General features: G+C 43.2%; 1 pseudogene; it reads right to left on the bottom strand.

Annotated features, from left to right (window-relative positions):
- Window positions 1-9,178: 9,178 nt before the first annotated feature.
- Window positions 9,179-9,854, bottom strand: LOC116893753 (annotated as a pseudogene).
- Between the last annotated feature and the right edge of the window lie 408 nt (window positions 9,855-10,262).

Here is a 10,262-nt window from a genome sequence, read left to right as displayed (position 1 = left end):
CTTCCTATTTACCTCTGCATGATTAGTTTGAGCCTTGTTTGGATCCATGGTGACTGAGTTGGTTATTTTTATCAGGTTCTTTGGTGACAGGTGCCCAGGTTACAAGAAACAAATTGGCACTAATTGGACACTCCTGTTGGCATCTTGGCAGGAGAGTGAATCAATGTCTTGATCTAGGAAGCTGTGCATTAACAGGAAGGGGAAACCTGCTTCTGGACATGGCCAAGGTGTTGGGCAGTTCCTGTTTATTGGGATTTACTTGCTTTAAGAATGAAAGGGATGCTAATCTTCATTGCTCTTCTAGTATTATGGGAACAAACACGTATCCTTGTCCTAGAGAGAATCCTGCAGTAATAGTATACGTATGAAATCCTTGTCACCCCGTTTACCAGGATAATTGATGTGGGATATGGCCCAGTGGCACCACAAGGGTGACCACTTGGTTTCTCAGTGGGCAGGGTCATTGTAATTTTTTTCACCAGTGTGCTTGACATAGAAGGAGATGCAGAATAAACAATCATGAAGCAAATGCATATTTGTCGAATGATTAAATGAGTCCCCATCCTTGTGAGTGAGTCACCATCCTTTCGACTTGAATGTTCAACATGTAGAGTTAGACCAGATGTTAGCACTCATCTAAGCAAACCGCCCTCATTGTTCAGATGAGAAGTACCGGCAGGATGTGACCGAGCCAAGAGCAGAATCCCTACTCTCTCTGTACCCCTTGTTGGCTATCTCAGTGTTTCTTCTCGGAAAGAGATTTCAGAACACAGGATGCTGTGCTAATGAACAGCACAACAGACCATGGAGAGAGAAACCTGGCTTCTATATTGGGAGTCTCTCCTGATTATGTGGCCTCCAGAAAATCACTTAACATTATTGGATTTCTGCTGTGCCTAGTCTATTTAAGGAGGCCAACAAGTCGCCAGGCAATTATGATAACGAATGCTACCTTTGGCTAATAGGGGAAGAAAACCTGGAAGAAAAGGACAAAAATACTAGACCATGTGGGGGTAAATTATGTTCTAGTTATAAATAATCAGCATGTTGAATGAGAACAGGGCAGGTTCCTAAGAAGGAGCTTGATTTAATAAGTCTTGAGGGCCCCCATGGCTATTTCTGAAGTGATTCACCCAGCATACTCTAACGGTCCACCAGGGGGGAGTAGAGGTCAATTTCTTCCGTACCAGAGGAGGTGGAGTGATTTGTGTTTTGTAATTAAGAGGAGGGAAGGTTGTGGTCAATGCAAATTTGAGGTGTCCTTGTCCTGTGGTGGCTTTTATACTGGTGGATTGTCACTGAGTACCAATGAAACCTGTAGTAATTTTCCAGAAGTAGAAGTCTAGAAAGGAAGAATGATATGGGATGGTTCCCTGCTTATAGATAAGTTGTGTATTCCAGTATCCACAGCAAAGAACCCAGAAGCACTTAAAATTAAGCAGACTTTTAGGACAGCAAGTAGCCCAACTGAGGAAGCTGGTTTTTCTGGATCCAATTATCCCTGAATATTCATAAAGTGGACAGAAGAACAACAGAAGAAAATATAGTCCAAGCAGTTGATCTGGGGAAAAAAATGCAAGCAGGTTCTTTGGGAAGCTTCAAGAGAAGACTCTAGTTTCGTCTACCTGGAACTCTGGAGGAATACATAATGTTCAAAGATGAATGTTTTAATCTGTGCAAGAGAGTAACTCTAATCCTAGCTTGGCAAAGCGGTCTTCCCATTTTAGGATATTAGAAAAGGTCATACAGGATTCTACTAGATTTGGCTAATTACACATACAATGAAGAAGGCTAATGGGGCTCTAGCATCTCATTGCATTCTGGGTAAGAAGCCCATCTTAGCACAATGTCATGGGCCGATTATTATTGCCAGTTGTGACTATCAGGTAGCTGTGCCATTGGGGAGTGGCTTTGAAGCAACAGAAGACCATTTTGTTGTGTTCAGCGGAAAGAGAGAGGGAGATAATTGCCTGTGTGTGAACCCAGTTACTGCTATTGAGCCAGCATTTACATAGTGCTTTCATGGGCCAGGCACTGTATCTATATTAACTCACCCAGTTCTAAAAATTGGATTGGATTTTTACATTTTTTTTTAAAAAATATTCTATTTTATAGATGAAGAAACTGAGGCACAAAGTGACCAAGTAATTTGCCTAAGGCCACACAACATATAAATGGTTCAGATTCCAGCTCGGTTGAACTCTTGTGCATTGTGGCACTAGTGAACCTGCCATGTAAAACTGCTATAGGAAGATGTAGGCACATGCTACTTTTCAGACAAGAAAAGCAGTTTTCCTAAGGGGCTCATCTACTTCTTCTGGCCTTGGCAATAACCTGGTAGACTATTCACTAAGAGGTAGGGTGTGTTGGCCAAAGAGAGGCAGACACGGTTGCTTTGCAAGAAGAAATACTATGGCGAGGCTCTTGTCCTTGAAGACAGTATGTAGTTATTAGGCATCAGCAACTTGAATTTGAGGACATAGTCTGCTAGTTATTTATTTTTTATTTTTGGTATCTGTTTATTATTTTGAATGACTGAACCCTTAAATTGGAGGCCCTTTCACATAGGCTAATAGCAAGCAAGAAGAAAGCTATTCATGGCATGCATCTGCTTGTCTTACCTGAGTTGTGTGATGTGAGCCATCTTTAGTGTGACTGTATTTCCTCCCACATCTCTGTCCACCTTCTTCCATGGGCCCTTTCTCCAACATCAAGAAGCTTACCTACTCATCTAATTGAATCCTGGACTCAAGAGTTCAGTTCGGCCATAGTAACCTTTAGACCAGAGGGCATGGGAGCAGTGGATAAATGAATGAACCTGGAAACTGTGACTTAGAGCTTTCTGGAAGGTCTCCAGGTTCCTTGAGACCAGGGCCACCTTCACCTTTTATTGCTTCTCTCAGTTCCCTGTTTCATGCCCCAATGCCTGATCAATGTGCTCTGGAATTGTCTCTCAAATAAACTAATTGCACCCAAGGTCCTGCCCCAGGCCTTGCTTTGAATGCAACCAAATTAGGACCTCTTTGAAAAGGGGAGCACATGAACCCTCAGAGCTGACAGGAGTGAAAGTGGAAACTCAATAGAAAAGATTACCTAGGAATATAAAAACCCAGAGAGGAGACAGAATCAGAGAGGCACCCTCTGTGCCCCTGAGGTTTCTCCATCTAGAACGTGGAGATGACTCTATTCCTTTAGGTAAGGGAGATAGTTCTTTCCTTTGACTGATCCCCACATCTTGCTTTTGCTTTTATTAAAGGAATCCATTCTGAAGCTGAAACATTCTAGGGGCCTGTTTTTATCTGGTGAATGATAAGAAAGGTCAGCATCCTGAGGATAGGTGTTTGTCTTTGCCTCATGGTTCTGTGAACCCAGAGGACAGGATGATGGGATTCCTAGTGCACAGGTCAGAAACCAGAAACTTCCCTCATGCATCTGATTCCTATGGTTTGGAAACTAAATGAAATGCTCCCTCCCTCTAGAACTGGAAAGAGTTTTAGAAACAGCTATAAGTGATGGAAAGACCAGGCTATCGTGGTTTGCCTCTCCTATCTAGTTAGTGTTTGGGAGTTATCTTACTCAGGGCTCTTCTGGATGCAGGATTTTAAAGTTCTGTCAGCCTCTGGCTCCCCAGGAGAAGAGGGTCTAATGAAAAGAGGCAGGGTAGCACAGTGGGGTGTGGCCATGGGCCAGCGCCATTGTTGATGGGTGACTCCAGTCAAGTAAAACATGGCACCTTCCTAAAGTGTCCAGTCTTTGTGTGGTTATGCTATAACTTGGGTTTGGTAAGTGCTAAGATTTAGTGTCCATAACATGAGGAGCTTATTCCATTGTTCTGTTTGATTTTAGGAACCATGCTTGCACCAAACTCTGACACACTAAAGAATGTCTAAATATTGAAACTTAAGACCTGGGAAGTATAAAGCAATATATGTTGATTTTTCCCTTCCCCTTGTTATTGTGTTTTCCCCCATTCAAGTCAAGTTAAGAAGCATTTGGGACTAGAAACAGAAAGATCCAAACAGCTGTTGCTATAGGTGATCACATTGGGCTAGAAGGTTACTGAAGCATTTAGATTTGGAAAGCTGTGCTTACACGGTTAGAACCCACCAGACAGATGCTAAACTGGACCATATCAAGGAGGATGTCTCCTTGCTTAAACCAGGTCAACTCTTAGGATAGAGAAAGTTCTCTAGTGTGCCTCTAGAGGGAGACACTGAGCTCCCACCAGGTCTCACTTAGGGTGAACTCATTCAATTTTTCCAGCTTGTGAATACTCAGGGTTGTTTGTTTGTTTGTTTGTTTGTTGGCTTGTTTGTTTTTAATTATTGAAATCAGCAATTAGACACAGGGTCAGAAACAAGTTAGCATTCTTCCTGATCTCTGTCCATGGAGAGGCAACCCATTCCTATTTTACAAACTAGACCTGAAACATGGCAGAGGGAGAGAGATGTTCTCTTAATGGGATATATTTAAGGGGTTGGGGATTTAGCTCAGTGGTAGAGCGCTTGCCTAGGAAGCGCAAGGCCCTGGGTTCGGTCCCCAGCTCCGAAAAAAAAAGATCCAAAAAAAAATGGGATATATTTATCATGTAAAGGAGAAGAATCAAAAGAAGTACCGTTAAGCTCAGCCATTCATCTAACAACCACATCCTCCACACAACAGTGGCAAAGGTGCCATTGCCTAGAGCTACACTATCCAGGTATGTGTAACTAACACTGCCATGTTCACACTGACTGACTGACTGATGACACATCTCTCTAAAGATGTCAAGGTTGTTACCGCATGGCAGTATCTGAAGGTCTGTCATGGAAACAGAGAGCAGAGTGGTCCAACTGCTAACCAAAAAGCAAACAGTGTTTGTTCCATCTCATTATACCATCAGAGTAACTCTTCCTTTCCAAATCCTGAAAATATTACCTAAAAAGAGTAAGTAAAAGTTTCTAAGCAGACTGAAAGTTTTTGTGCAATATGTCTAGATATGTATTTGGAGGCTAGAAAAATTTATATTCCTTCTCAACTCAGCAGGCTTTGATTCTGGGAAAGGCGTCACAGATCAATATATATCTTTCTGTTGAGTAGAACGAGAAACAATTGTTCTAAGCATAGTCAATCCTTGAATATATGCATTATGCAAATACATAAGAGAATATCCCTGATAATAGGCCTCCTAGCTCTTTAAGTGTGTGTGTGTGTGTGTGTGTGTGTGTGTGTGTGTGTGTGCATGAATGATTGAAATTCAGTGATAATGATAAGACCTTCAAAGTCTTTTGATGTTCTCAGGTGAACATGTAATGTGTGTGTCCTAGAGAGCTATATATTAACAAAATAGTATCTGTAATTGACAACCGTATATTAGATACAGATGGTCTGTATCAGAATAGTTCAACCTACAAATATTGAGCTTTATCATAGTGCGGACATAGTACATATGAAGGGGAGTCTACACTCTGGATTTTTGATTTGCTCCTTTGGGTGACTAATAGGTCATACGACACTCTTTGGCAGTGCTGGCCTGTGGCATCAAGTCACAATACCCAGTCAGGCACAGGGACTGAAATTCTACAATACTCTGTGTTCCTCATTTGGCAAGTTGACGTGATAGTTAATCTTCACTGTCGGCTTGATGAGATTCAGAAGCAACATGGAAACTCAACTCTAGGTGTGTCTGTCTTTCCAGAATGTTTAGCTGAAGAGGAAAGATCCATCAGGAATATAGGCAATAGTGTCTCACAGGCTAGAGATGTGGACTGAATGAAACAGAGAAAGTGAACCAAGCCACCATATTGTCTCTCTGCTTTTGGAAGACAGATACAACGTACTGCCTTGTGTTCCTACAGCCAAGCATGCTGGGCTACACTTCAAACAGTGCAACAATCAAGCACTTCTTAAGTTGCTTTTGTGAGATATTTTGTCATGGTAATGAATTACTTTTCTAATACATTCAAGTGTATTAAGCATATATATTTTTGACATATCCTATTTTTATACTTACAATGAGCCTCTGGGGGATGGGAATGAACTATCTGACGTTAAAAACTATCAATCCTTATGATACCTTGCTTGCATTGCCTTCCTGAAACCTTCCCCATCCACCTTCCTTTCCTCACCAAATGTATATCTTCTATGTCCTTTCTTTCTGCTTTTTCCTCTGCATTCTTTTGTGAAGCTGGCTCAATGTAATGAGCCGTAATCATGCTACAGTCTAAAGGCTAAGCTATCGTAAAATTTCTTCCAACTAACAAACGTCCATTCCTTTCGAGTTTCAGACAGAACACAGCCAGCTTCTCTGCCTGAATGTAACACAAATGGCCTGCAGCCTAGCTCCTGGTAGATTTCTTGTTCTACTCTGAAATTCCATGAGCCTGGCCTTCACCAACTGCCATTCTGCCTGCATTCTTATCTTCCCAACTCTACTAGAATGGCCCGTTAAACCCTGTTGACAGCATCCTAGGGTCTCAAACTCTTCCACAGGTCTACCTCAAACCAGTTCTGAAACACATGGTCAGGTTGATCGCAGCAGCCACCCTACTTCTTGGTGGCAGTTACTTTATATTGGTTAACTTTCCATGTAATTGTGTCCAAAAACCCGACAGAAGCAGCTGAATGGAGGGGAGATGGATTTGGGCTCACATCGTCAGAGAACATAGCCCATCAGAGCAGGGAAGCATGACAACCAAAATAGCTTGATTCACGATGGCAGGAGCTCACCACAGCAGTTTCTCACATGATACTACCAAGAATCATCAAGTTTGGTCCGGAGCCATGGCTAGCCTGTAATACTTAAAGACCTGCCCCCAGTGACTAACCTCTACAAACCATGTCTTCCACTACTATGACTTCACAGTCCTGCCAACTGATGATCAAATGTTCAAACACATTACCCTGTGGGGAAAGTTTACATTAAAACTATACATCTTCTGCTTCTGTTTTGTTTGCTGACTGACTGAATGTGGCCCTAAAGAGTTGCTGATCTTAGGGATTGCTCCGAACTATCAATATACAGATATGATAGCAATCAGACTTTCAGGCAGTGCTATTCTGGCTCTGAGGTTCCCCAGTGGTGGTAAATACTTCACCCATTCCTGTGGGGCAGCTCCTGGGCCCTGTCTGGAGATACTGCCAAGAAAAGGGTATGATTAGCCCCCTACCAATTCTAGTCACAGGTTACAGAAGAAAGGGAGATGGCTTAGGGACAGGGAGTTCTGCACTCTTGTTTATGTAATCACTTGTTTCTATCGCTTGATTTCTTAGACTCCTCCCACCCCATCCCTGACCACCTTTCTAGAAAGAGAATTTTACTGTGAAGCCTTAAGTTTTGCGAGTCTGGAACTTGCTGTGTTGACCAGGCTGCCCTTAAACTTTTGCCAGCCTTCCTGTATCCTGAATTTTGGGATTGCAAATGTGCCTTACCCTGGCCATCTCTTGATATTTTTAGAAACTGACTCACTCACTTGGGCACTTTTGTAGGTTTACAGGAAATTTTTCCTAATAGGGCCATTTACCTTCAATTTTCTCAACAGGGCTTGATGCATATCTGTTTGGGGTGGACAGTCATGACGGTGCCTTTCTCCACTCCCCAGAGACTGCAGCTCGTTTGTAGAGTGTTGCTATTTGGGTCTCTTTGCATTTCAAGTTGGTCCTAGGATGACACCCAGGTATCCAATTTCCATACGTCCCATACTTTAGTATTTGAGAAACAAATCTCCCACTCTACGAACTCCAGCATGCAGGCTTATCCAAAGCCTTATCCCTCATTACACTGGAGCTGTTGGCTCCTCTTACACCCTCTGGAAACAGATAAAGTCAGCATCACAGTGTTGCTGGAGCAGGCTTGAGGGGAGCAGCTGATGTTCTCCCCTACTTTTTCTGGAGGACAGAAGCCCAGAGGCACAGGAACAACTCTCTGAAATCATTCCGTTCCCTTTATACTCTGGCCTTCTGGCTAAGGAACCCTATTTTCCTAAGCTTCTTTGGAAGAGTATGAAGGACCTCGACCTCATGTACTGCTCGGTATTGCCTTACACCTCATTTGTGAGAAGTACAATTTTACCTCAGCACTCAGTTATATGGACCAGGAAACATCAATGGATCAATGGAGCAAGAAGCTCCTGAGTCTGGAGACCTCTTCCTGTGACCCCAGAATACTTATTCTTAGGGTATCACTCTGAAATATCACTCATCAATGTTAGCGAATAAAAAGACTGCCACAGACAAATCCATGTCTATTATTAACTAGGGGTAAGGTCTTAGTGCTCATGGCCACGGTAGAGAAAGGTGATATATGACCAAATTCAGAAGACAGATATCCACTGACATCTGCTAATTAAGCATGCGGCATCTATCAAATGGTAATGACTTTAGAAATCTCAGAGTCAAGGATTTCTGCCAATAAATTCAATGTGCCCTCAGAATCATTATGCTTTTGGAGATGAATGGCAGGATTAGAGGAAGGGTGGATGGTGGTGCGCAGATGGCTATAATTAGAATGAAGATGGGTTGTTGTCCAAAGGTGTTTAGCTTAGAGGCTGTCAGAATGCTCACGGTTTTCACCTGCTGACAGACAGCAGGTGAGAGACCACCTCTCTCTGGGCTCTTTGTCCCAGGGGAATATTCTCCATGCTCAAGTTTGATCCAGCCCGATGCATCTCTTGTTCCTGTGGATATCCCATGTCTTCTTAGACATGCTTTTTGGCTTCTTGCTTCCTTCATCTGAGGAGAGGGCACTGTTGATTGTAACCAGTTACCCAGCATGTTCTCCGGCCTTTGTGCAAACCTCCTTTTCTGTCATGACCTGTGAGGTCTTGCTGTCAGCTTCCCACTGTCAATCAAGTTGAATCATGTCAAATTATGCAGTGTTACACTCAGCCACAAGAGCTGGGTTGAGACCTAAAATTTCATTTTCACATGCAACTTAAGTCAAGACCTCCCCCCCCCCAAGGTCTGTAGTAGTGTTGAAAAGAAAGTGGATACTAAAGGCCAAATAAGTCGTATAGGAGGCCTTTCCATAAGTCCTGCTAAGTCAGGCCACTGAACTTCCCAGACCAGCTCTGATGTCCTGTTTTTTTGGATGACAGTTTATAAAGTACCCTCTCTATTATTCTTTTTTTTCTTTGACAAAATGTTTATTAGCTTGTGTGTCAGGATGGGTATCCTTTACGACACCCTAGAATCCCAGGCTTCAGGGAGGTGACAAATTAGCGATGGTGACCTTGGGGATCTGGTCTCCCAAAAGCACCTGCCGCTCTACCTCTGACCGTTGAATGGCTGCCAAGCAGATCACTCCTCCACTGGAGCCATCCCGTTCCATAGCCAAAGCAAGAGCATTGGCAGTGAGCTGCAGACATTCATCCTTCGTCATGCCTTCCCAAGAGGTAGCATCAACATAGCCATAGATATATGAGCTCCCAGAGCCTCCGATGGCAAAGGACTGTCTTACCATCATACCTCCATGGGAACAGAGAACACCTGCCCTTCTTCTTGAGGGTCCCAGCCTGCAGTGATTCCTGCCATCAGATCTTCTCTGTACTGGTAACATATCTCCTTAAAGAGACTGGCGGCTGTGTGCACTAGTGGAGGCTTGCTCAGCTCAATACTATGGAAACCAAGATGGTATGAGACAGTGTTGGCTACTGCTTGGGTAGCAGTAGATGTGATCGTGGATAGGGATCAGTTTATCAGTCACTCGATTAGCGATGTGACCCAGGGGTTGTTCCTAGAACCACGCCCCCGTCAAATTGCACAGCCATGATCGTGGTCCCTGTGGAGACTTCTCCATTTTCCCAGTCTGGAGTGAGAGCCTCTGGCCCAAAGGCTGGTGCAGATACTGCTCCATGAACAGCTAAGGCGGCCACCATCTTCTTCCTCTATCTGTATCATTCTTAAACAACGAACTATTGATAAGTTTCTATTTGTTTGTTCTGTGTTGAACACAATGGTCATTATCCCAATCTCTCTTTTCCAGGGCTTATTTTTAATATCTAGGTTTGTCTATGTCAAATTCTCTACAGAATGACAAATTTTTCAAAAAAAAAAATCACTGCTTGAGAGGTTGGTCTGTAGCCTGGACAAATACTGGGAATATTTAGAACACACCCAGCACAGGGCATGTATGCATCTACAGCCCTATAGGTTCATACATCCAAGCAGAATACACAATGGGCAGAATACACACTTTCTGTCTAGTCATGGCTGAGGATGGACAGACAGTGATAGGAAGGCAGAGTTCAGGTGGGTCAAGTGTTCACAGCCTTATTCCTGAACCT

The sequence above is a fragment of the Rattus rattus genome, chromosome 2, assembly GCF_011064425.1.
Source record: "Rattus rattus isolate New Zealand chromosome 2, Rrattus_CSIRO_v1, whole genome shotgun sequence".
Classification (NCBI taxonomy): domain Eukaryota; kingdom Metazoa; phylum Chordata; class Mammalia; order Rodentia; family Muridae; genus Rattus; species Rattus rattus.
Note: the sequence above shows the minus strand (reverse complement) of the source record. Positions and strands in the feature narration are given on the sequence as shown.